At 47.7% G+C, this 25,753-nt stretch overlaps 3 long non-coding RNA genes across 4 annotated transcripts; 1 reads left to right on the top strand and 2 right to left on the bottom strand.

Moving 5' to 3' along the window:
• Positions 1–1,682: 1,682 nt before the first annotated feature.
• LOC103562540 (uncharacterized) lies at positions 1,683–13,426 on the bottom strand. The gene is made up of 2 exons (XR_547693.2): positions 13,122–13,426; positions 1,683–3,307 (listed from the first exon to the last, which is right to left on the bottom strand). It is a non-coding gene; the product is annotated as an uncharacterized lncRNA (long non-coding RNA).
• A 5,649-nt stretch (positions 13,427–19,075) lies between these two features.
• Positions 19,076–20,089, top strand: LOC139073504 (uncharacterized). The gene is made up of 2 exons (XR_011522309.1): positions 19,076–19,192; positions 19,607–20,089. It is a non-coding gene; the product is annotated as an uncharacterized lncRNA (long non-coding RNA).
• LOC139073501 (uncharacterized) lies at positions 19,483–21,274 on the bottom strand. Of its 2 annotated transcripts, none has more exons than XR_011522305.1 (2): positions 21,063–21,274; positions 19,483–19,792 (listed from the first exon to the last, which is right to left on the bottom strand). It is a non-coding gene; the product is annotated as an uncharacterized lncRNA (long non-coding RNA). The 2 variants fall into 2 exon arrangements; XR_011522304.1 differs by having other exon boundaries at positions 19,483–20,034; positions 21,063–21,199.
• Positions 21,275–25,753: the final 4,479 nt, after the last annotated feature.

The following is a 25,753-nucleotide window of genomic DNA, read 5'->3' as shown; positions in this document are numbered from 1 at the left end:
AATTGGGTAAAATCAAGGAATGGATTTAGGGAAAATTAAAGTAAGAGGTTGGGAGCAAAAGAGGAATTTTGAGGAGAAATAAAGATTGGGGCAAAATTATTGTAAGAATTTGGTTAAAGCAAAAAGAAATTGGGGACGGCTAAGAGAAAACTTGCAGGGGAAATTGAACAAAGAGTTTGGGGGCTTTAAGAGTTTAGTTAAGGGTGGTTTTGAGAAAAAATATATTTGGGGGAAAGAAATGGGTTATTGAGGAATACTCTGGAGATAATTGTATAAAACTAACAACTGAAAGATTTGAGGGAAATTAAGAGGCCAGACAGTAGAGATTTTGAGAGAAAAATAACTCCTTGAGGAACAATTAGGGGGAGAATTTGGGAAAACCAAGAATGCTTGGCCAAATCAACGAGAGAATGTAGGCTTGATTAAGGAAAGAACCTGGTAGACAGATTTCAGGGTTTGCTGATGGATTAGACATTACTGCAAGAGCAAGAGAAGCATCAAAAATACCACCAAGATTTCCAACCTGAGCTCCAAGAAGGATAGAGTTGATCTTGACTGAGAAGAGGAAAACTCTGGGAGAATCCGTTTGGGAGGTGGAGGGAATAAAGGTCTTGGTTGTGGACATGTTACATTAGATGTGTCCCATGAGGTCTAGGATTGATATGCTGGATCAACTTAGTGTCTTCCAACCCCCTTGGGAAAAATGTGAAAGACAGAAGCTGAAGACAGCAGTTCCCAGGATTTCTGACAGCAGATTCACATTGTGGAAGAGGGAAGTGGTTCCTGTGAGAAGAATGTTGTGCTTCTCTTGGCACCCAGGACCATGCAGGAGTTGGGTGCCAAGTGGCTGAGAGTGGGAAGAATTTGCTGGTGCAAGTGGTAGCAGAGGTGCTGTTGTCTGAAACCAATGTGGTGACAGTGTCCTGATTTCCTTGCTTGTTCATCCAAGACAGAGCTTCCTTATGAGCCAGATTTCCAATCCTGACCTTGTGGTTCTTTCTGGAAGCTATAACTAGACCCTGGTTCTAATAATTTTTGAAAGAAAGGCCATTTATGAACTGGTGATGATGTTGGATTATGAGCAAAGTTATGATTTTGTGATTCCATGCTCCTGATGTCAAAAAAATATAGAAAACATGTCAGTCCCCATATGTCATACGGACAAAGACCCAACAACTTTGGTCATCTTGCATGAATCTTAATCAGATGTGTAAGGCTTGCCTGGAGGGGGCATATTGTTTGATGTGAATGACCTACAACCCCAAGGAGATTTCCACTTGTCACACTGCCCACTGCAGCCAGAAAAATGAAACTATTATTCTATTCCTGATATTCACACTGTAAGCAAAAGCAGTTCTGGCTTCCTCCTGTTAGATGTTCTCTTTCTTGGATTTGTGACAAAACTGGCCTTGGTCATGATAAGCCCCGTGTCTTTGTGTGTTCTGTTCAGAGTGATCACAGGAAGGTCCTGGCTTCTGTTTGGGCTAAACTGAGATCTGCCCCAAACAGCAGCAACTCCTCAGGAGAGAAACAAAGTCATCTGTGACAAACATGCTTAGAGGCTACTTACTGATTTTCCACTTTCAGGCATTATCTAAGGTCTTCCCTCTTGGAAGATAAGAACCCAGATGCTTTCTTCCCTGTCACCATAATGCATACACACTTCCAATCCCATCTCTTGATTATTTTCCTAAGACCAACATTCAGTGTGGACTTTATTATGTCTATGTAATGCTTTCCACATTTGAGCCAATTAGCTGTGATCCCTGCCCGCCTCCCCCACCTTAGATTGTAGAGACAAAAAATTTGAATCTCTGAAGTACAGCAGAGTTGGAAAACATTCCCTCTGTAAGCTAGGGTTGCAGAGTGGGACGGAAGGCAGTTAGAGATCTATGAGCACAAATAGGGTAGAAAAAGCCAAACTCCTACATGCCTGCATTCACAGCCCCCCAGGTTACCCCGCGATGGTGCTACCTCTGGTGACTACAGGACATATGGCAGCTCCTGATGGCATCATACCTTTCTTTTTCCAAAGGGAGCCTATGACCATATGGTCACTCCCAGGGGCGGACCCAGCTACATCAATTGTAGGATTCAATGTAAAATGAAAAAGCAGGGCTCCTTGTTCAAAACTCATTAAGAATTTCAAAGGGGCGTGGGAGGTGGGCACAGGGGGTAAGGGGAGTACTTGTGTGGTGGCAGACAAGATATATGTACAACTGAAATTTCACAATGACATAAACTATTATGAACTCAATTTAAAAAAAAAAAAAAGGAATTTTAAGATGGCAGAGGATAACTAGCACAGGCTTTTCAAGTGATGGTGACTGCACAGATTGACAGCCCATGAAGCCAGCCTTGCCTCTCAGGGCGGATGGATATGTTCATCCCCCATGTGAATTCCACGTTAATCCAAGCCACAAAAAACCTACAGAAATGGTGAGCCCTCACTATCTTTAAATCCCCAATGAGAGGGTTCTCTTTTGAAAATTTCACATTTGGGGCTCTGACAACCGTTAGGTAGGTATTTTGCTATGACCAAATCTGTGACCAAATTTGATGATTTTGGCATCCAAAAGAACAAATGAAACATGATTATATAAAAAGCCATAATTATCCTCAAAGAGAGACAGCAAAACCTATCCCCATTAGAGGTGATGGTAATCAACTCCTCACCCTGAAAATCAGGGTTTCCGGGAAAAGTGTCCAGCCTCGGTCCTGTCCTCCCAGCAGGGACCAGGGTCCAGGGGTGAGGGAGGCCCTTTTGCACAGGAGGTGCCTTTGTCTGAATGCAGGAGGGATGAGAGTGTAAGTGACTGTCCTTCTGCACCAAGATGACACAATGGGCTCCAGCCAGGAACAGTGTGGAGAATGCAGCAGTGGTCAAGGGGGTGGAGCTGGACATGTGACATCCACTGGCATTTAGGTGTCCCCTCAGGACTCACAGGATCTGAGGGACTCTGGAGCTAATGCTGGGGAGACAGAGCTATCTCTGTACTGGGGAGTGGACACCTTGCCCTCAAAGGGGACAGTACATTAGTTTCTTGTGTCTGCCACAACAAATTACCGCACATTTCATGGCTTAAAATAGGGCAAAGTTATTCTCTGATGGTTCTGGAGACCAGAAATCCAAAATCAAAGTATCAGCAGGACCATGTTCCCTCCAGAGGCTCTAGGAGATTTTCTGTTCCTTTCCTCTTCCAGCTTCTGGTGGCTGTCAGTGTTCCTTGGCTTGTGGTTCCATCACTCCAATCTCTGCCTCCATTTCATGTGGCCATCTCTTCTGTGCTTTCCCCTCTTCTGTATCCTATAAGGAGATTTGTCTAGATTTAGGACTCACCCAGATAACACAGTATGATCTCATCTCGAGATCCTTAATTCTATCTGCAGAGAAACTTCCCAAACAGGGTCATATTCACAGGTTCTGGGTTTTAGGATGTGGACACATCTTTTCAAGGGGGACCCATTTAACCCACTACAGGCAGCCTGGCCCTCAGGTCCAGTCCCTAAGGGGATTTGGGGTGATGTCTAGAACACTACCCATGAGGTGCTCCCCCGAAGCTCTGCAATGAATCCCACTGAGTCCAGGCTTCACCTCCAGTTTACAGAAGAGAGAAGATGTGGTGGGTCAAGAGAGAGATACCAGGAGAAAACTGCCAGACCGACCCCAACCTGGACCCCCGAAGACCCCCAGACTGTGTCCTAACCACAGTCAAGCTTTTAAAAAAACAAGGCTTTCAGGATTGATATCACTTGGCAATGTGGGACCTTTGCTTAGACCCTGGCCTACAGAAAAGGGTCATAAAATACATTTGGAAACAAAAGAGAAAATAGATAAACTGGACCTCATGAAAATTTAAAATTTTTGTCCTTCAAAGGACCTGATCAAGAATGTGAAAAAATAACCCACAGAATGGGAAAAAGGTTTTTGCTAATCACATACTTCATAAGGGTCTCATAACTAGTATACATAGAACACACACAACACGATAATAAAAAAGAGAAATAATTCAATTTTAAAAATGGACAAAAGATCTGCAAAGACAGATGGCCAGAGAAGATACACAAAAGGCCAAGAAGTACATGAAAAAATGCTCAACATCATTAGTCATCAGTGAGATATAGATAAAAACCACAATGAGATACTACTGCACACCCACTAGTAGAGATAGAATCACAAAGACAGATAGTAACAAGTGTTGGAGAGGAATCCAGGAAATAGAAGCCCTCACCCCCTGTTGTTCGAGTGTAGAATGATGCAGCTGCCTTGGAAAACAGTCTGGCAGTTCCTCAAACTGTTAGAAATACAGTTATCATGTGATCCAGTTTTTCCACCCTTAGGTGTATGCCCAAGAAAAATGAAAACAATTGACCCAATAACTTGGACATAGGACATTATTCATAATAGTAAAAATGTGGAAACAACACTACTATCCATCAAATGATGACTGCATCAACGAAAAATCGCATGTCCATACAGTGGAATATTGTTCAGCCATAAAAAGGAAAAGTGGACTGTACACGTTACAACATAGATGAAACTTGAAAGCATTCTTCTAAGTGGAGGAAGCCAGACATAAAAGGCCACATATTGTATCATTCCGTTTATATGGAAAAACCAGAGGAGGGAAATCTATAGACACAAAGTGTAGATTAGTGGTTGCCAGGGGTTGGAGGATATGAGGACTGGGGTGTGACTGCTAAGTAGTATGGGGTTTCTTTGGGGATATGAAGAAGTTCTAAAATTGAATGGTAGCAATGGTTTCACAAGTCTGCTAGTACACTGAAAGGATCGAATTGTGCACTTTGTACAGGTAAGTTGTATGGTATGTGAATTTTATCTCAATAAAGATGTTAGCATATATCTTTAACATAGTCTTTCAGCAAGGTGAGTGTATTAGTTTCCTATTGCTGCTGTGACAAATGACCAAAAACCAGTGGGAAAGTCTGAATATAGACTAGATGTTAGATGAAACTAGGAAATTACAATTCTGTTAGTTTTGCTATTGGAATTGAGGTTACACAGAGGAATGTCACCTTCTGAAGAGAGGCAGGTGGAAATATTAAGGCCAGAGTGTTGTCATGCCTGTAGTTTATTTTGAAGTGTTTCCGAAAAAAACTAACATATAGGCAAATATAAAAACAGATAGATGATACATAGATGACAGTGAGATTATAGATAGAGAGAGAGACAGACAGAGACAGACAGACGGATGGCAAGTATCACCCCCTAATTATGACAGTTTTACCTCTATGGTGGGTATATGACTGTAAGTTCATGTTTGAAATTATTCACAATAAAAAGCCCATATTTTCCTTCTATTTTTGTAAAAGTCAAAATGAGTCTACATGTGCTGTATATTGCTCAGGGACTAAAGTACTTTAGACCCAAAATTCCCCATTTAAATCAATTCTGGAGATATCATCAGGTGCTAAACTCCACACCTCCCACCACTTGAAATGTACACTCCAAGAGCCTGAGTATATGATCTTTTTCTATAAAAAGAGGGAACCACTGCGGAGATGCTGCTGGTGCTCAACCGAGACTCCTTCTCTGAGCTGCTCATCCATCCCCACAGATGCTCTTTACTGCAGGTATTTGCCCTCAGTGGAGCGGAAGTCCCTTCCTGAGATGGTTGTCCCACACTCACACCTGAGAATAGCCAGCAGGCAGGGACAGCCTGGCGCAGGGCTTGGGGCCCAAGGTGAGCTGACTATTGGTTGTGCCATGTGCTCCAGATCACCCATGATCAGGTGAAGCAGGTCCCCACACAGAACTGACCCTTGCCAGCTTCCTTGCTCTGCAGCCTGGATCTCCTCCAGCACTCCTTCCATGAGCCTCGTGAATCCTATCTCATGCTCTTCTAGGAAACATGACCCAAGACCATACACACCAGCAGTGGTCATAGGACGCTAGCCCCAAGGGTACTTTCTGGGTTGGATCACTCATCATGGTACAGCAGTGAGCACCTCGCACATCTTGGAGGTGGGGTGATGACAGTCTCCAGTATGTGTCAGCTGTGGGGTCTTGAACAGTTCACCTGCAGTGAGCTGGGGTGGATACAGGGGTGCACAGCTGGTGCACTGTCTCTGAGTTGAGAAATGTTGGGGGATGGTAAAGACAAGGAGTGTGGAATCACATGGCAGCTACCAAGTGCCTCTGAGCATTAAGGAGAGACAAGGACAGGCTCAAACCTATCCCTCAGCAATTGAAAGCAAAGTGTGAGAGTTGAAGGGATCCCTGTCTGCTGCAGCTAAAGGGCAGGTGTGACTTAAGCATAAGGAACAAAACTTCAGGCGAGAGTTCAGCCCCGGGAAATGCTCATGCCTATGCCAGCGGAGGAGGCAGACTCTGAGACTAGGGATGGGGGACCTACCCCTGAGTAGGTGCACTTTGGAACCTGACCCCAGATTCCCTAAATCCTCCAGGCTGAAAAAGGGGCTTGCCCCATTTTTTAGAATAGAGGCCACGGTGGTAGATAGAATAATGGCCCTCAAAGATGCCCGCATCCTAATCCCAGTCTCTGTGAATAAAAGGAGACTTTACAGATGTGATGAAGTTAAGGATCTTGAAATGAGGAGATTACTCTGGATTGTCCCAATGGGCCCATGTAATTAAACTGGAGAACTGAAGGAAGCAGATTCTCCCCCCAAGAACCTCCAGAAAGAACCCAGCCTAGCAACATATTGATTTTAGCCCCTAAAACTCATTCCAGACTTCTGACCACCAGAACAGTAAGATAATAAACTTGTTCTAAGTCGCTAAGTGTGTGCTTCTTTATTCCGGCAGATAGGAACTAAGACGCCCATTGCTGAATGATTCTGCAGAGCCTTCAAAGGAAGCAAGAGCCTTACAAGACAAGGCTTCTCCATTGAGGCTGCCCCACACCCCTCCTGGTCAACAGACCCACAGACTCAATGTCAGCATAAGCAGCCTGGGGCACTGTAGAGTCTGTGAAAGGCAAGAGAGGGACTGTACCCCAAAGGACTACAGAATTTGGCTAACATGAGTCACAAGGGTCAGGAGAGCAGACCGGGGAGCCAGGAACCCAGGATTGTGAGATGATGAATAAGGGAGTGTGTGTCAGTATGGGACACGCTACCATCACACAGGACTGAACACCTTGGCAAGGACACCAGGAGGTAGGTCTAGTACAATGGCAAGATAGCTCTTGGAAGCTTAGAATAAATGAATGTCACATTCCATGAAATAGAGATGCCCAGACTGCAGAGGTGAGATGAGGGACCAAAGGTTCAGATAAGTGGGTGTGCTGGAATGAGTCACCTATATAAGTGGAAAAACCCACCAGCCAGCTGGGATCCTGAGGAGAGCCAATGAGCACAGGATGCTGAAGGGCACCTGCATCACTGGGACCCTAGTGGTGGCCATCGTCCATGGGCCAGGGCTGAACACAGGAGACACTGATGGAAGCGCTCAGCAACGCAAAGGCAACTGGACACCCTTGTGATTCCCCAGGCCATCTCAGAGGGGACCTACATGATTTACTTGAGTCACCATACACTGGGAAAGGAGGGACACTTAGAACATTCAAGAGCTGTTGGCCATGGAGCCCAAGTGGACATGACACCCAGGGACCCACAGCACAACCCTGGCTCCTGTTAGAGTAATGGTGTAAAGGGGGGCAGAAAATCAATGGATTTCTCACCAAAATGTGTCTCATGCTGGACCTACTGAGTTCATGGACCCATCCAGGGGTCATTTCCCAGCTCCAGATGTATAATAAAAATGAATGTACTTAGCAGTGGGAAAATCCTCCTATGGTTCCTTGCCCTGTGGAAAACTACAGTAGGAAAAACAAAGTGGAAACAGTTAAATCTCTATACGCCACTCCAACAATTTAACACAACAAAACTGATACTGAATCCCAGGGCAAATGGCAGGGATTAGTGCCACTCCCGAAGACTGAAGGATACCAGGAGATGGTCCCAACATATCCCCATTTAGTTCACCAGTCTGGCATTTCCAAAGTCCAGATGGATAATGGCAGATACCAGGGGACTCCTGCTAACATCGCTAAGTTGTAGCCCCACTTGTAGCTGCTGTGCCAGATGTTGTATCTTTACTAGAGCAGACCCTCAGGTATGTTGTATGCAGTTTTTGATCTGGTAAACTCACTCTTTTCCAATCTCATTAGGAAGATGTATTAGCAACAGTGTATATTTACATGGGACCAACAATGGTATACATTGACAGTCTCTCACTCTCTGCTAACGTAGTCCAAGGGGATCTAGACATTCTGCAGAACGTCACATATTGTCTGTCATATTGATGACAACATGATAATGAGACCAGTTGAGCAAAAAATGGCAAATATCCTGAATGCCTTAAAGAATGGATGTGGATACTTGCTAATATTGATGATCCATGAAAATGGCATCACTGATGACAAGACATTAGTGACAAGATCAGCTCTAGTTATCAGCAATTTGTGAAGATTCCATGGGCTGTAGGGCCATCTACATCTGTGACCATTCAGGGATCTGCTAAATCTATGAAGATTTTAGGGCTCCAATAGTCTGGGACATGCTATACACACCCTCCAGAGGAAAGGACAAGTTCCTGCACATGTACCTTCATCCAACCCATGTTAGAAGGATGAGAGGTGCTTTGTGGAGCCTCTGGCAGGACCTGATAAGAAAATTACATGCAGACTCCTAGGTTTACAGGGAAGGCCCTGCTTTCTATGCAATAGAAAAACAGCTCCTGGCTTGTTTCTATGCCTCAGGAGCCATGGAGTGTCTGAATATGGGATGTATTGTGACCAGAGAGTCAGAACTCCTCATCATGATGTGGGTTCTATCACACCCAGCAACACAAGGCCAGGTCAGGAGAGCAGATGCATCACAAATGGAAGTGGTATGTCCTGGATTAGAGAAGGACAGGTGTCCAGATCATCATGGCACCTACCACTCCTCACTAACACCTATCACACAGCTCTCACCTGTGGATTCATGGGAAGTTCACTCTGACTAGGCAACAAAGAAGGAAAGGCTCCACGCACTCCAACTTCATTCTGCCCCCCATCTCCACTCTCACATCTGCCCTCCCTTGCCTGTCCCCAGGCTCCTTTTCAGGCTCACTCACTCAAACACAAATCCCCTTGGGACATGGCTCACTTGTTGACTCAGCTGAAGTAGGTCTCAGGGGACAAGGTGAGATCTGGCTTTTCCACAGTGCTCCCAGGCTTTGAGAGCAACCTGCACATGTCTCAACTGGTCAGGAGTAGAGAGTAGAAAACTCTGGCCCTCTATTTGGTCCTCACTGCTGATGAGGATCAAGGCTGCCCCAACGAGAACCCCAAGGTGTCCTGCCCTACATACTGATCTATATCATCCTCCTGGAAGCATAGGCTGTCCTGACCTGATCTGATCTGACTTTTATCTAAAGTTATAGGACCACACAATAACCAGACCCCACCTACACCGATACCATTTTAATGACTTTTTTACATGATCTTTCCTTTGTCTTGTAAAGAAATAACTCACATACCTATACCTTATAAGTTTAGCCCTACCCTCAACCCACTGTAGCTCTTTACTGCCTGATGAGGATTTTTAGGCTGCTTAATTTTAAAATGGCTTATGATGAGGATTTTTAGGCTGGTTAGTTTTAAAACTACAGATGAGATTCAGGCTCCAAGGAGTGGAATTTGTTTGCCCCTTTGTTGGGAAACATTTACATTTCTAAGGGAAACCTCTATCTGTGAAGATGCCTCCCTCTCTGTGCCAGGAAGAAGGGGGGATGGTCTTATCTCTAGAAGCTCTTAATCAATGCCAGAGGCAAGAACTTAAGTTGGTTACTGTCTGGCAACCTCATGTAACTGACCCTCCCCCCACAAATCCTCCTTTGTCTTTAGCCGAGGATAAAATTCAAGCGGTGACTTCTGCGATTTACTCCATCCGGTTTGATTCTTATCTAAAAGTTGTGGGACAGCCAAATGGCCAGACCAAACGGGCACTGATACCATTTTAACTTTTTTACATATTCTTTGTCTTATAGAGATGACTCACATACCTATGCCTTAAATTTAGTCCTAACCCTCAACTCGGGGCAGCAGCAGGAGCTCTGACTGCTCGTGGGTCCTGTCCCCACGCACCAGCTCTGCCTGCCCATGGGTCCTGTCCCCATGCCAGCGGGGGCAGCAGCAGCGGCTCTGCCTGCCCATGGGCTCTGTCCCCATGCCAGCGGGGGCAGCAGAAGCGGCGGCAGCAGAAGCTCTGACTGCCCATGGGTCCTGTCCCCATGCTATTCCACACTATTCTCTAAATAAAAGAGCACTACTGCCAGATCTTAAGAGTCTAAGAAATCTTTCTTTCGACTCCTCGGCTCACCAACCCCACATCACTGCCTGTGGGTCCTGCCCCCATGCCTGCAGCTCTTACTACCCATGGGTCCTGGCCCCGTCCTACTCCTTGGTATTCTATGAATAAAGGAGCACTACAACCAGACCTTGAGAGTCCACGAAATCTTTCTTTTGACTCCTTGGCTCGTAGTGCCCACATCACTGCACCATTGCCCTGCCTTCCCCCTCCCTTCCCCCAGGTCCCATTCCAGATCCCTTTTGTGGTCTGACTACCCCACACTTAAACTCGCTTCCTGACTTGATTCCCCAAAAGCCCTCAGCTGAGGTCTTCTGCATTCCTGGTGTCCTCAGTCCTCCAATCTCACATCGCTCTCCAGAATCCTAGCCCCCACTGGATGCTCATCTCCCTTTCCCCATTGTCCCCTGACCCATGTCCCCTTCAGTGTGTATATCTGGCACTCCTGCTGGTCCCATTGTCAAGACACTAATCTGAGTCTTCAAGAATCTTACCCTTTTCCCTAACCCTATGTCTTACCCGTCACACTGACACAAGCCTGGAAGGATGGCACTCTACTTCACTGCACCACCTCCAGTTTGCTCCTCCCTCAACATGTAGGTCTGCCACCCACTCAGAATCCTTGCCCCATCCTGGAGTCTCCCAAAAAGAGGCCTCTTGCATGGCCCCACTAGATCCTCTTAATCTCAACTCACACCTAACACCCCAAAAACCTAACCAGGCTTTACTATTTCTCATTCAGACTCTTTGCAGACCCAATTCCTATTGTGAGGGACTAGAATTGGCCATCCCAAGATATGTCTCTTTGGCATGAGGATTATTTGGGGCTGGTTACATTTAATAAATTGCACTCAGGAAAGCAACTCTGAAAAGTAGAATTTACTTACGCTTTGTTAAGAGACATTTACATTTGTAAAGGAAATCTCCATCTGTAAAGGTGTCTCCCTCTCTGTATCAGGAAGAAGGGGGATGACCTTATCTCTAGAAACTCTTATCGGATGAGAAAAGTAACTACTTACATCTGCATAATAACCTTAACCATGTTTACTGTGCTTTTCTGATAATCTCCCATAGTGACTCCCCCCACCTCCAACATCCTCCTTTGTTTTTAGCTGAAGATGAAGGTGGAGCCTTCAGCAATTTTGGTGAGTTGCTCGGTTTGCCTAGCCTCTCCCATGTATACATGTTATAAAGCTTTGTTTAATTTTCTCCTGTTATTCTGTCTCATGTGAATTTAATTTGATGTCCAGCCAGAAGGACGCAGAGCGAGTAGAGGAAAGGTCTTCCTTCCCTATACTCCACACCACCCCTTGATGCCCAACTCACTTACCCACACTCAACCTCACTGTCAGGTCTCCAAGGATTCAGCCAAAAACCCCAGAGGCCAAAAAGAGCAGGAAAGAAAACAGAATTAGAGGATAGATTCTATCTACAATTTCCCAGGTTCTTTTTGTGGACTCTGAGAATAGGCATATGAAGTTGTAAAAACAAAAAAGAAAGCAGAGACATGAAGATGAAGATGTCCAGTCTGAGCCTGTGGCTGGGGATGGCCCCGGACAGGGTGATCAAGTGTAGGCATGTGAGTGGCTGATGTGCCAAGGACGTGCTTGTACACAGGAATGGTTGGGTTTTATGACAGGACACACAGATTCCTGTCCCGGTTTCCTGAACCCGTTCCTCAACTGCGGTTTCATCAACCACTGGCAGGAAATTTCAATACCTAACTGTTGCTCTCCTCATTGGGGTACCAGCACTGCCTCCCTGACAAAGAAGACAGATCTGAAACTGAGGAAATAAATTAGTACCCAACTGGAATGTGGTCTCGGGTGGTTCTGTGGTGATTTCCTTCTCGTGATAGGGTGAGTCTCTGGCCTGGGCTTTGAGCAGGGGAGCAGTCCGGACATGGAGGGAACCCTTGCCCAGCAGGGACGACATCTCCGTGGAGGTGGGAGGCTGAGGGGTGTAAGCCTGGACGGGGTTTAGAAGACGGGGAGGTTTCAAAGGTGAAATTTTGGAGTTGAGTCCTGAGGAGGTTTGGAAAAGCTCCTGCCTCCTTAGGGCGGGCACCGTAAGTACGATGGGGTGCTTAGACAGGGCATTTCCTGGTTTGAGGGGAGGAATCAACATTTGAGCCAAGCGGAAAGGGCGCCATGATGAGTCGGCAGAAGAACAGGCACCGATCAGGTTGATGGGGGTGGAAGACTTCAAGGGCACAAATTACGGTGGGGTCAGAGGGAAGGGAAAGCTCTGCCCACAGAGGGACCCTCAAAGGTTAAGGACAGACCTCAGGAGGGGAAAGGGTGTGGACTTGAACAAGCCTCTGTGCTGTCCTAGAGGGGCCGGTTAGGCTGAGGGTTAAACAGCGTGGGACACGATGCAGGCCTCTTCGTGCAGGAAGAAGTGTGTCATCCCAACCCCTGAGAGAGTCCTCACCTCCAGATTCCCCCCAGACCCCCAGGGTGGGGCCCCTCCCTTCATTCCCTCGCCCCACCTCTTCCATCCGCCCAGCCCTTCTAGATTCTTCTGGGCTCCACACACCCCGGGGTTCCTGGCTTTTGATTCCCTTCCCCCACCCTCAATTTTCTAGATTCCACTGGGCTCCGCAAACAGCAAGGTCCTCCCACTCTCCCTCCCCTCCCCGTCCGCTCTGCCCAGTTTCTAGATTCTTCTGGGCTCCACACACTCCAAGTTCTTCCTGACTTCCGTCCCCTCCCCGGCCACCCTCTTCAAGCCCCAGCTACTTCCCGCCTCCATTCCGGGTCTCAGTCAGTTTCACTTACTCACAAATCTCCGTGTCTGGTTAACTTGCAAGCCAGGCTGAAGGCCGTCTTGGAGCCCAGAGGTGGACACTCGTTTTCCTTCATCGCAACTGAAGATTCCAAAACCACCTGACCCGGGCCTGACTTTGAGAGGAACTGGGCACGTCTCAGCCTTGTGGGAGCTGGACACTGGAAACCCTGCCCTTGCTCTGGAAACCGGGTCCAACGACTCTAGTCTCCACCCCAAGCCGGTCCTTCATTGGCCACCCTTCCTCCCACTGGCATTCAGGAACCCACTTGTGTCGACATCCCGGCTCTCGACTCCCTCCTTTTTGAATCTGCCCACACTCTGAGCTCAGGCTTCCTGTCTCTGCAGCGTCCTCACGTTGGCCTCCAATCCCTGCTAATTCTCTGAATTTCTAGCCCCACGGAGGTTTGAGTCTCCCTCTCCAGCATATTCCCTGTGCCCTGTCCCCTGTCAGCCTGTTCACCAGTGTCCCTGCAGACTCCTGTGCCCCTGGACATTTGTGTCTGTGTATCCCCCAACCTAACTCCCTCAACATACACATAGACACACATACACACACACACTCATACACACACACACTCATACACACACACACATGTGCACATACACACACCCATATATGCACACACAAATAGACACACGTGGACACACACGCATACACACATAAATGCACACATATACACATACATACAATCATAGACACACAGTCACATGCACGTACACACATATATGATGCGGGGTCGGTGAGCCGAGAGTGAAAGAAAGATTTCTTAGACTCTCAAGATCTGGCAGTAGTGCTACTTTAGAGAATAGTGTGGAATAGCATGGGGACAGGACCCATGGGCAGGCAGAGCTGGTGCGTGGGGACAGGACCCACGGGCAGTCAGAGCTGGTGTGTGGGGACAAGACCCACGGGCAGTCAGAGCTCCTGCTGCTGCCCCGAGTTGAGGGTTAGGGCTAATTTTATAAGGCATGGGTACGTGACTTATTTTTACTGGAGAAAAGAAAAGATGATGTAAAAAGTCATTAAATGATTTCAGTGCAGATGGGGTCTGGTTATTGTGCGGTCATATAACTTTAGATACGAATCTGGCCATATAGATCGGCATGCAGGTGAGGATGCCCCGGGCTTCTCTCTCTGGGGCAGTCCTAATTCATACCATAAAAAAAGTCCACTGGGTCATATAGTTTGGCATGTAGGCCACGTCACCTTGGGCTTCTCTAGCTGGGGCAGCCTTAATCCACATCAATATACACACATATGCACACACACACTCAGCCCAAAGGGCTCTCCACCCCAAGGCCTTGATTCCTTGACTCTAAGTGGTGACCACAAGGGGCACCTCAAAGACACTTCCCTTTGGGGCGCCAGGGCTTCTTCCCTTCCCTTAGTGACTCCATTTAACCCTGACTGTACTTTGGAGGCTTTCCAGTCTCTCATCTCACCTCTGTGTGGAACCCCATCCTTGCTTATCACTCCTCACGGCCACTTCTAATTTCCACAGTATCCGATATTTTTCCAAAAGTATCTCATCTTTTTCTTTCAAAGGATTGCCACAATTTACTGAGTGCTTTTGGTACACTGCTCCGTTATGTTCCCCAAGCTGCTCATGCATCCCCACAGATGCCCTTTCCTGCAGGAATTTGACATGAGCGAAGCCACAGCCCCTTCTCCAGATGGTCGCCCTACCCACTCCTCAAAGCAGCCAGCGGCCAGGAGGAGCCCGGCACAGGGCTCTGGAGCCCAACGTGAGCTGACTCTGGGCTGCACCACGTGCTCCAGGGCCTCTGTGGTCAGGTGCAGCCAGTCCTCACTCAGACCTGACCCTTGCTAGATCCTTTGCTCTGCACTTCCCAGATGCCCTCCAGCACCCCCTCCGTGAACTTCTTGAATCCCGTCTCATGCACTGCTTCTAGCTTATGTGACCTGACGCTATCCACACCAGCAGTAGTCCTGGGAAGCTGTGGGGGACTGGAATTGGCCACCCCGAGGTATGTCTCTTTGGCATGAGGATTCTTTGGGGCTGGTCACTTGTAATAAACTGCAGACAGGAAAGCAACTCCGGAAAGCAGAATTTACTTACCCTTTGGTAAGAGACATTTACATTGTAAAGGAAATCGCCACCCTTAGACGTGTCTCCCTCTCTGTACCAGGAAGAAGGGGGGATGACCCTCTATCTAGAAACTCTTAATGACAAAGGCAAGGACTTCAATCTGCATCTTGTTTACTGTACTTGTGTGGTACTCTCCCCTGATCCACACCCCCTCCGCCCCCAACATCCCTCCTTTGTCTTTAGCTGAAGATGATGTTTAAGGTGGTGCCTTCAGCCATTTTGGTGAGTTGCTCAGTTTGCCTGAGCCTGTCCCATGTATACGTGGTATAAAGCTTTGTTTAATTTCCTCCTGTTATTCTGTCTCACGTGAATTTAATTCGGTGTCCAGCCGGAAGGACCCAGAGCGGGTAGAGGAAATGTCTTTGCCTCCCCTATACTCCACACCACCCCTTGATGCCCACCTCTGCTTACCCACACTCCACTTCACTGTCAGGTCTCCAAGGATTCAGCCAAAAACCCCAGAGGCCAAAAAGAGCAGGAAAGAAAACAGAATCAGAGGATAGAGTCTATCTACAATTTCCCAGGTTCTTTCTGTGGACTCTGCGAATAGGCATATGAAGTTTGTAAAAACAAAAAAGAAAGCAAAGAAATGAAGATGAAGATGTCCAGTCTGAGCATGTGGTTGGGGGTGGCCCCGGACAGGGTGAGCAAGTGTAGGCATGTGAGTGCCTGATGTGCCAGGGATCTGCTCGTAGACTGGAGTCGTTGGGTTTTATGACAGGATACCTTTAAAAGCCAGCGTGATCTTGCTCTTTGAAGGTGAGCCGAAAATGTGTGTGGAAGGAGCACACTGTTGGGGTCAGGGCCGCCGCAATCGGGTACCTTCCAGGTCTCTCTCAAGTCCTTGGACTTTAGCTCACAGCACATCTCAGATCCTGGGGGCACTGGCCAGGTAGGAGGCAACCTGGGAACCCAGAAGGATCTGGGCAGTCAGGTCATCTCCTGCTGTGGATACCAAGTCAGAAGACACGGAGGAAACTTGGAAATGTTCATTTGGTGGATTGTAGTGAGATAATGAAAGAAATTGGAGCATTTGGAAATATGGTGAGGGTTAACACTGTGTGCAAGATGACGGCATCAGCTAACCACAGGTAGGCAACGTCAAAGCAAATATTGCTCCAGACAAACTTAAAGAAGCAGAAAGACCTGATTCAAGAGCAGTGCAATAGGGGAGAGACTGATTTGAACTCGACCCCAAAACAAAAGGCTGGAGAGATTTTTAACGTGGGTAGTGGGAACCATAGGTCTCTTGTGTTAAAAGAAATGTACATTTTCTAATAAAATCCTCACAGGAGGTAGTTTTACACCCTGGTAGAGGGATCCGACTAAGTTAGGCTCCTGACCTCCCTCAGAGACTGGGAGGTAGGGCCAGTATCTTCCAGGAGGACGACACTGCAGAGGTTTTTGGCCCAGGCCCTTGGGAAACACATTTCCTGGATCTTAAAACTGGCAAGAGGCTTTTCAGCAGACTTACATACATTTCCAAAGGGTAGAGAAACAGTCTACAATACAGACTGCAATTACAGTTCTAAAGGAATTCCTCTGCACGGGGAGGAGGGGAACGCCACCACGTCTCTATCAGCCAGGATCCAGTCTGCATCTCCATCAGTTCTCTGTGATTTATCAACGGTGAAAAATAGCTGAGAGAGAGAGAGCGGGCCAGAATCTGATCATTCAGAGGCTGTGTTTGCAGGACTTACCCATGGAAACACATTTCTTTCCAAGGTCACCTCCCTTTTGATTTGATAAAAATCATCTCCAAGGAAGACTCTCTTGACCCTAAAGCAGAGCGGGCCTCATTTGATTGGCCCTGATTTTTATAAAGATGCAGCAGGATTGGACGTTTACCACACCGTTTCCTTTCAGGGAATCATCAGAGTAAATCAAGCCACGACCTGTAGAGGACAAAAGACTGAAAATGGCTGTGGCTCACAAAATACTGATCACTGGCAAAAGACTAATATCTGAAGCAAGTTCATCACCCAAATAATGCCACTGACCAGGAAATCTGATTGTATCCGTGGCCGCAAAAAGAGTCAAAGATTTTAAAGTCAACATTGGAAGGAACTTTCTTCTAAAGAACCGTAGCTACATCAAAAGTGAGAAATGGTTTTCTAAACAATAAGAGGGCTAGATTTCCGTGATGGCAATTTGATGTGTCCAGTGGACTGGGCCATGAGGTGGCCAGCTATTTCAATAACATTATCTGGGTGTTTCTGGGAGGGTGTCTCCAGGTGAGTTAGCCTTTGAATTGGTAGACTGAGAAAAGCAGACGGCCCCTCCTTGTGGGGGCAGGGGGTACTGTCCAGTCGGTGAGGGCATGAACTGAACACAAAGTCGAGGGAAAGGAGAATTCACCCTCTCTGCCTGAGAGCTTGAGCTGGGACATGGGTCTTTCCCTGCGCTCAGACTACAACGTACGCCATTGGCTGTCCTGTCTCAGGACTTTGGCCTTCCTGGGTCTCCAGCTTGCGGACGTCACATTACAGGACTTCTGAGTCTTGTGTGAGCCACTTCCTTATAATAAATCTCTTTATACACCCCCCCCAACAGACACACACACACACACACACATACATAAAGGCATACTTTTTATTTCTCTGGAGAGCCCTAATACGATTTCCTAATGGTATTTCTGATCCTCCCCTTTTGGCCCTGGGCAGCAGTGCCCTGTGCCTACATTAGCCCTGGACATGCAGAACTCATCTTCTTTCCTGGGAATCTTTGCCTCTTGTGCTTTGATAAGCCTCACCTTCCTTGCCCATCAGCCCATCTTCTCAGGGGTTGTCCTCCAGGCACACAGCGGACCTCCAGTGACGCCCAAAGCTCTGATTCCTGGCCACAGAGTTGTGTCCGAAGAGCTCATTAGAGGGTCCCAACGCTCACACACACTTCCCCCTGGGTTGCTTTCAGGTTTCCTCCTGTCCAGTATAACAGTTCCTAGGCTGTGCAGTCTTTATTTTTCTTTTCTCAGACGTGTAATGCTCAGATCCTCTTATTAAAAACAAAAATACGTCGTTGTTTACCTGGCATCAAAAGAAGCTTTGAGAAAATAACTTAGGTCTTAATGCTGAAATCTTTAGAAATTTACGTTTTTGCCTGGGGTAAATATTATTTGTGATGGATTCTATGGCGGCTGAGACACGTTACACAAACCTAATGGTTTCAAAACACAGATTTATTCTCTCACAGTCTGCAGTCCTGAAATCTCCAAAAGGTTTCTCAGGGCTGAAATCAGAGTGTCTACAGGGCCAGGCTCCTCCTGAGGCTCTTGGGGACAATGTGATCCCTTGCCTTTTCCAGCTGCTACAGGCTGTTCTCATGCCTTGCCCCATAACTCCTCATCACACTGCCTTTTCTCCCCCTGGTCCATCCTCACACCATCCTCTTCTACTTCCGGACTCAAAACTCTCTTTCCACTCCCTTTATAGGGACCCCTGTGATTTCATTTAGATTTTACCTGGATAATCCAGGATAATCTCCTACATCAAGATCCATAACTTTATCCCATAAGCAAAGGCCCCTTGACCATATAATGTAACTTTCACGGGGCACATGGATGAGGCCACAGATATCTTTGGGGACACTGATTCAGTCTATCGCTGTGTTAAAACAACTTCAAAATGTTCCGTCTTCACAGACAAAAGCTTTTGAAAACACTGTCCATTTCCACTCCTGTATAATGAGCTGTGGTAAAGTGCTGCCCCATAGATGAATGGCTCTATGCTCCCACAGCGCTGTGGGAGGGTCCTGTTGCATCATTTCCTCTGACGTTACTAATTAAATTCCAGTTGGCAGGAAGCAACCTTGGATTGCAAGTGCTTCTGAGGGCACCCTACACCCTCATTGGCCAGGACTGCTTCCTCTGTGGGACTAGGCGCAGAGTATATAAGAGGCAGACCCAACAGGAATTAAGTCATAACTTCGACTGCAGCCAACGGAAACAGTTGGTACGTTTTTCCCATGGATTTGCTTATTTCATTTAGCAAGGACAAGGCCACGAGAGTTCTAGAGGATAGACTGGTTGCATTTCTCACTGATAAGATATGGAAACTCGTAAAAGATAAGTTAATGACATGTGAAACGGAGAAGGGCCTCGTAACAACTTTGTCTAAATTTCTAATCAGTGAGATGCTGACATATGTACTGCGTAAGATGGCTTCTGCTGCATATAAGCATTTGTACTTGAAATGTTTAAAAGAAAAGATTGTGTATTTCTTTAAAAAGATGACACATCGCCAATCAGCAAAAGTGATTGAGGTTTAATTTCTACTTATAAATCCAGCTGGGTATCTACAAAATCCTTGTGAAATCTTTTTTTTTTTTTAAAGATTTTTTTATTTTTTCCTTTTTCTCCCCCAAAGCCCCCCAGTACGTAGTTGTATATTCTTCATTGTGGGTTCTTCTAGTTGTGGCATGTGGGACGCTGCCTCAGCGTGGTTTGATGAGCAATGCCATGTCCGCGCCCAGGATCGAACGAAACACTGGGCTGCCTGCAGCGGAGCGCGCGAACTTAACCACTGGCCACGGGGCCAGCCCCCTTGTGAAATCTTAAAGGACAAGATCACATATTACTTTGATGAGACGATGCCTCGTGGGAAGCTAACAGCGGAAGAATGCTCTTCATTACCGATGATAAATCCTACACGTTATGATAACCGTCTTCAGGAGGACACATAGATTCCTGTCCTGGCTTCCTGAACCCATCCCTCAACTGCAGTTTCATCAACCACCGGCAGGAAATTTCAGTACTTACCTGTTGCTTTCATGGTCATCTACCAACTCTGCCTTCCTGACAAAGAAGACAGATTTGAAACTGAGGAAATAAACTCATTACCCAACTGGAATGTGGTCTCACAGTGGTTCTGTGGTGATTTCCTCCTTGTATTGAGGTTAGTCTCTGTTCTGGGCTCTGAGAAGGGGAGCTGAGAAGGCGAGATGTCCCCATCTGGAGCAAATCCATGCTCAGCCGGAAGGACATGTCCATGGGGACAGGAGGCTGAGGGTGGTGTTTAGGGTATGGGGAGGTTTCAAAGGTGAAATTCTGGAGCTGAGTCCTGAGGAGGCATTGAAAATCTCCTGCCTCAGTGTGGGGAGTAGGGGCAGACACCACAAGTATAGTCGGGTGCCAGACAGGGCACTTCCTGGTTTGAAGGGAGTAATCAAAATGGGAGCTGAGGAGAAATGGCACCATGATGAGTCCCCAGGATGAATAGGCCCCCAGCGGGTTGATGGGGGTGGAAGTCTTCAAAGGACAAATTATGGTGGGGAGAGAGGGAAGGGAAAGCTCTGCCCATAGAAGGACCCTCAGAGGGACAGACCTCAGAGGGGGAAGGGTGTGGACTTGAACAAGCCTCTGTGCTGTCCTAGAGGGGCCGGTTAGGCTGAGGGTTAAACAGCGTGGGACACGATGCAGGCCTCTTCGTGCAGGAAGAAGTGTGTCATCCCAACCCCTGAGAGAGAGTCCTCACCTCCAGATTCCCCCCAGACCCCCAGGGTGGGGCCCCTCCCTTCATTCCCTCGCCCCACCTCTTCCATCCGCCCAGCCCTTCTAGATTCTTCTGGGCTCCACACACCCCAGGGGTTCCTGGCTTTTGATTCCCTTCCCCCACCCTGAATTTTCTAGATTCCACTGGGCTCCGCAAACAGCAAGGTCCTCCCACTCTCCCTCCCCTCCCCGTCCGCTCTGCCCAGTTTCTAGATTCTTCTGGGCTCCACACACTCCAAGTTCTTCCTGACTTCCGTCCCCTCCCCGGCCACCCTCTTCAAGCCCAGGCTACTTTCCCGCCTCCATTCCGGGTCTCAGTCAGTTTCACTTACTCACAAATCTCCGTGTCTGGTTAACTTGCAAGCCAGGCTGAAGGCCGTCTTGGAGCCCAGAGGTGGACACTCGTTTTCCTTCATCGCAACTGAAGATTCCAAAACCACCTGACCCGGGCCTGACTTTGAGAGGAACTGGGCACGTCTCAGCCTTGTGGGAGCTGGACACTGGAAACCCTGCCCTTGCTCTGGAAACCGGGTCCAACGACTCTAGTCTCCACCCCAAGCCGGTCCTTCATTGGCCACCCTTCCTCCCACTGGCATTCAGGAACCCACTTGTGTCGACATCCCGGCTCTCGACTCCCTTCCTTTTTCGAATCTGCCCACACTCTGAGCTCAGGCTTCCTGTCTCTGCAGCGTCCTCACGTTGGCCTCCAATCCCTGCTAATTCTCTGAATTTCTAGCCCCACGGAGGTTTGAGTCTCCCTCTCCAGCATATTCCCTGTGCCCTGTCCCCTGTCAGCCTGTTCACCAGTGTCCCTGCAGACTCCTGTGCCCCTGGACATTTGTGTCTGTGTATCCCCCAACCTAACTCCCTCAACATACACATAGACACACATACACACACACACTCATACACACACACACTCATACACACACACACATGTGCACATACACACACCCATATATGCACACACAAATAGACACACGTGGACACACACGCATACACACATAAATGCACACATATACACATACATACAATCATAGACACACAGTCACATGCACGTACACACATATATGATGCGGGGTCGGTGAGCCGAGGAGTCGAAAGAAAGATTTCTTAGACTCTCAAGATCTGGCAGTAGTGCTCTTTTATTTAGAGAATAGTGTGGAATAGCATGGGGACAGGACCCATGGGCAGGCAGAGCTGGTGCGTGGGGACAGGACCCACGGGCAGTCAGAGCTGGTGTGTGGGGACAAGACCCACGGGCAGTCAGAGCTCCTGCTGCTGCCCCGAGTTGAGGGTTAGGGCTAATTTTATAAGGCATGGGTACGTGACTTATTTTTACTGGAGAAAAGAAAAGATGATGTAAAAAGTCATTAAATGATTTCAGTGCAGATGGGGTCTGGTTATTGTGCGGTCATATAACTTTAGATACGAATCTGGCCATATAGATCGGCATGCAGGTGAGGATGCCCCGGGCTTCTCTCTCTGGGGCAGTCCTAATTCATACCATAAAAAAAGTCCACTGGGTCATATAGTTTGGCATGTAGGCCAGGTCACCTTGGGCTTCTCTAGCTGGGGCAGCCTTAATCCACATCAATATACACACACATATGCACACACACACTCAGCCCAAAGGGCTCTCCACCCCAAGGCCTTGATTCCTTGACTCTAAGTGGTGACCACAAGGGGCACCTCAAAGACACTTCCCTTTGGGGCGCCAGGGCTTCTTCCCTTCCCTTAGTGACTCCATTTAACCCTGACTGTACTTTGGAGGCTTTCCAGTCTCTCATCTCACCTCTGTGTGGAACCCCATCCTTGCTTATCACTCCTCACGGCCACTTCTAATTTCCACAGTATCCGATATTTTTCCGAAAGTATCTCATCTTTTTCTTTCAAAGGATTGCCACAATTTACTGAGTGCTTTTGGTACACTGCTCCGTTATGTTCCCCAAGCTGCTCATGCATCCCCACAGATGCCCTTTCCTGCAGGAATTTGACATGAGCGAAGCCACAGCCCCTTCTCCAGATGGTCGCCCTACCCACTCCTCAAAGCAGCCAGCGGCCAGGAGGAGCCCGGCACAGGGCTCTGGAGCCCAACGTGAGCTGACTCTGGGCTGCACCACGTGCTCCAGGGCCTCTGTGGTCAGGTGCAGCCAGTCCTCACTCAGACCTGACCCTTGCTAGATCCTTTGCTCTGCACTTCCCAGATGCCCTCCAGCACCCCCTCCGTGAACTTCTTGAATCCCGTCTCATGCACTGCTTCTAGCTTATGTGACCTGACGCTATCCACACCAGCAGTAGTCCTGGGAAGCTGTGGGGGACTGGAATTGGCCACCCCGAGGTATGTCTCTTTGGCATGAGGATTCTTTGGGGCTGGTCACTTGTAATAAACTGCAGACAGGAAAGCAACTCCGGAAAGCAGAATTTACTTACCCTTTGGTAAGAGACATTTACATTGTAAAGGAAATCGCCACCCTTAGACGTGTCTCCCTCTCTGTACCAGGAAGAAGGGGGGATGACCCTCTATCTAGAAACTCTTAATGACAAAGGCAAGGACTTCAATCTGCATCTTGTTTACTGTACTTGTGTGGTACTCTCCCCTGATCCACACCCCCTCCGCCCCCAACATCCTCCTTTGTCTTTAGCTGAAGATGATGTTTAAGGTGGTGCCTTCAGCCATTTTGGTGAGTTGCTCAGTTTGCCTGAGCCTGTCCCATGTATACGTGGTATAAAGCTTTGTTTAATTTCCTCCTGTTATTCTGTCTCACGTGAATTTAATTCGGTGTCCAGCCGGAAGGACCCAGAGCGGGTAGAGGAAATGTCTTCCTCCCCTATACTCCACACCACCCCTTGATGCCCACCTCTGCTTACCCACACTCCACTTCACTGTCAGGTCTCCAAGGATTCAGCCAAAAACCCCAGAGGCCAAAAAGAGCAGGAAAGAAAACAGAATCAGAGGATAGAGTCTATCTACAATTTCCCAGGTTCTTTCTGTGGACTCTGCGAATAGGCATATGAAGTTTGTAAAAACAAAAAAGAAAGCAAAGAAATGAAGATGAAGATGTCCAGTCTGAGCATGTGGTTGGGGGTGGCCCCGGACAGGGTGAGCAAGTGTAGGCATGTGAGTGCCTGATGTGCCAGGGATCTGCTCGTAGACTGGAGTCGTTGGGTTTTATGACAGGATACCTTTAAAAGCCAGCGTGATCTTGCTCTTTGAAGGTGAGCCGAAAATGTGTGTGGAAGGAGCACACTGTTGGGGTCAGGGCCGCCGCAATCGGGTACCTTCCAGGTCTCTCTCAAGTCCTTGGACTTTAGCTCACAGCACATCTCAGATCCTGGGGGCACTGGCCAGGTAGGAGGCAACCTGGGAACCCAGAAGGATCTGGGCAGTCAGGTCATCTCCTGCTGTGGATACCAAGTCAGAAGACACGGAGGAAACTTGGAAATGTTCATTTGGTGGATTGTAGTGAGATAATGAAAGAAATTGGAGCATTTGGAAATATGGTGAGGGTTAACACTGTGTGCAAGATGACGGCATCAGCTAACCACAGGTAGGCAACGTCAAAGCAAATATTGCTCCAGACAAACTTAAAGAAGCAGAAAGACCTGATTCAAGAGCAGTGCAATAGGGGAGAGACTGAACTCGACCCCCAAAACAAAAGGCTGGAGAGATTTTTAACGTGGGTAGTGGGAACCATAGGTCTCTTGTGTTAAAAGAAATGTACATTTTCTAATAAAATCCTCACAGGAGGTAGTTTTACACCCTGGTAGAGGGATCCGACTAAGTTAGGCTCCTGACCTCCCTCAGAGACTGGGAGGTAGGGCCAGTATCTTCCAGGAGGACGACACTGCAGAGGTTTTTGGCCCAGGCCCTTGGGAAACACATTTCCTGGATCTTAAAACTGGCAAGAGGCTTTTCAGCAGACTTACATACATTTCCAAAGGGTAGAGAAACAGTCTACAATACAGACTGCAATTACAGTTCTAAAGGAATTCCTCTGCACGGGGAGGAGGGGAACGCCACCACGTCTCTATCAGCCAGGATCCAGTCTGCATCTCCATCAGTTCTCTGTGATTTATCAACGGTGAAAAATAGCTGAGAGAGAGAGAGCGGGCCAGAATCTGATCATTCAGAGGCTGTGTTTGCAGGACTTACCCATGGAAACACATTTCTTTCCAAGGTCACCTCCCTTTTGATTTGATAAAAATCATCTCCAAGGAAGACTCTCTTGACCCTAAAGCAGAGCGGGCCTCATTTGATTGGCCCTGATTTTTATAAAGATGCAGCAGGATTGGACGTTTACCACACCGTTTCCTTTCAGGGAATCATCAGAGTAAATCAAGCCACGACCTGTAGAGGACAAAAGACTGAAAATGGCTGTGGCTCACAAAATACTGATCACTGGCAAAAGACTAATATCTGAAGCAAGTTCATCACCCAAATAATGCCACTGACCAGGAAATCTGATTGTATCCGTGGCCGCAAAAAGAGTCAAAGATTTTAAAGTCAACATTGGAAGGAACTTTCTTCTAAAGAACCGTAGCTACATCAAAAGTGAGAAATGGTTTTCTAAACAATAAGAGGGCTAGATTTCCGTGATGGCAATTTGATGTGTCCAGTGGACTGGGCCATGAGGTGGCCAGCTATTTCAATAACATTATCTGGGTGTTTCTGGGAGGGTGTCTCCAGGTGAGTTAGCCTTTGAATTGGTAGACTGAGAAAAGCAGACGGCCCCTCCTTGTGGGGGCAGGGGGTACTGTCCAGTCGGTGAGGGCATGAACTGAACACAAAGTCGAGGGAAAGGAGAATTCACCCTCTCTGCCTGAGAGCTTGAGCTGGGACATGGGTCTTTCCCTGCGCTCAGACTACAACGTACGCCATTGGCTGTCCTGTCTCAGGACTTTGGCCTTCCTGGGTCTCCAGCTTGCGGACGTCACATTACAGGACTTCTGAGTCTTGTGTGAGCCACTTCCTTATAATAAATCTCTTTATACACCCCCCCCAACAGACACACACACACAC

This window comes from Equus przewalskii, chromosome 9 (assembly GCF_037783145.1).
Source record: "Equus przewalskii isolate Varuska chromosome 9, EquPr2, whole genome shotgun sequence".
Lineage (NCBI taxonomy): Eukaryota > Metazoa > Chordata > Mammalia > Perissodactyla > Equidae > Equus > Equus przewalskii.
Note: the sequence above shows the minus strand (reverse complement) of the source record. Positions and strands in the feature narration are given on the sequence as shown.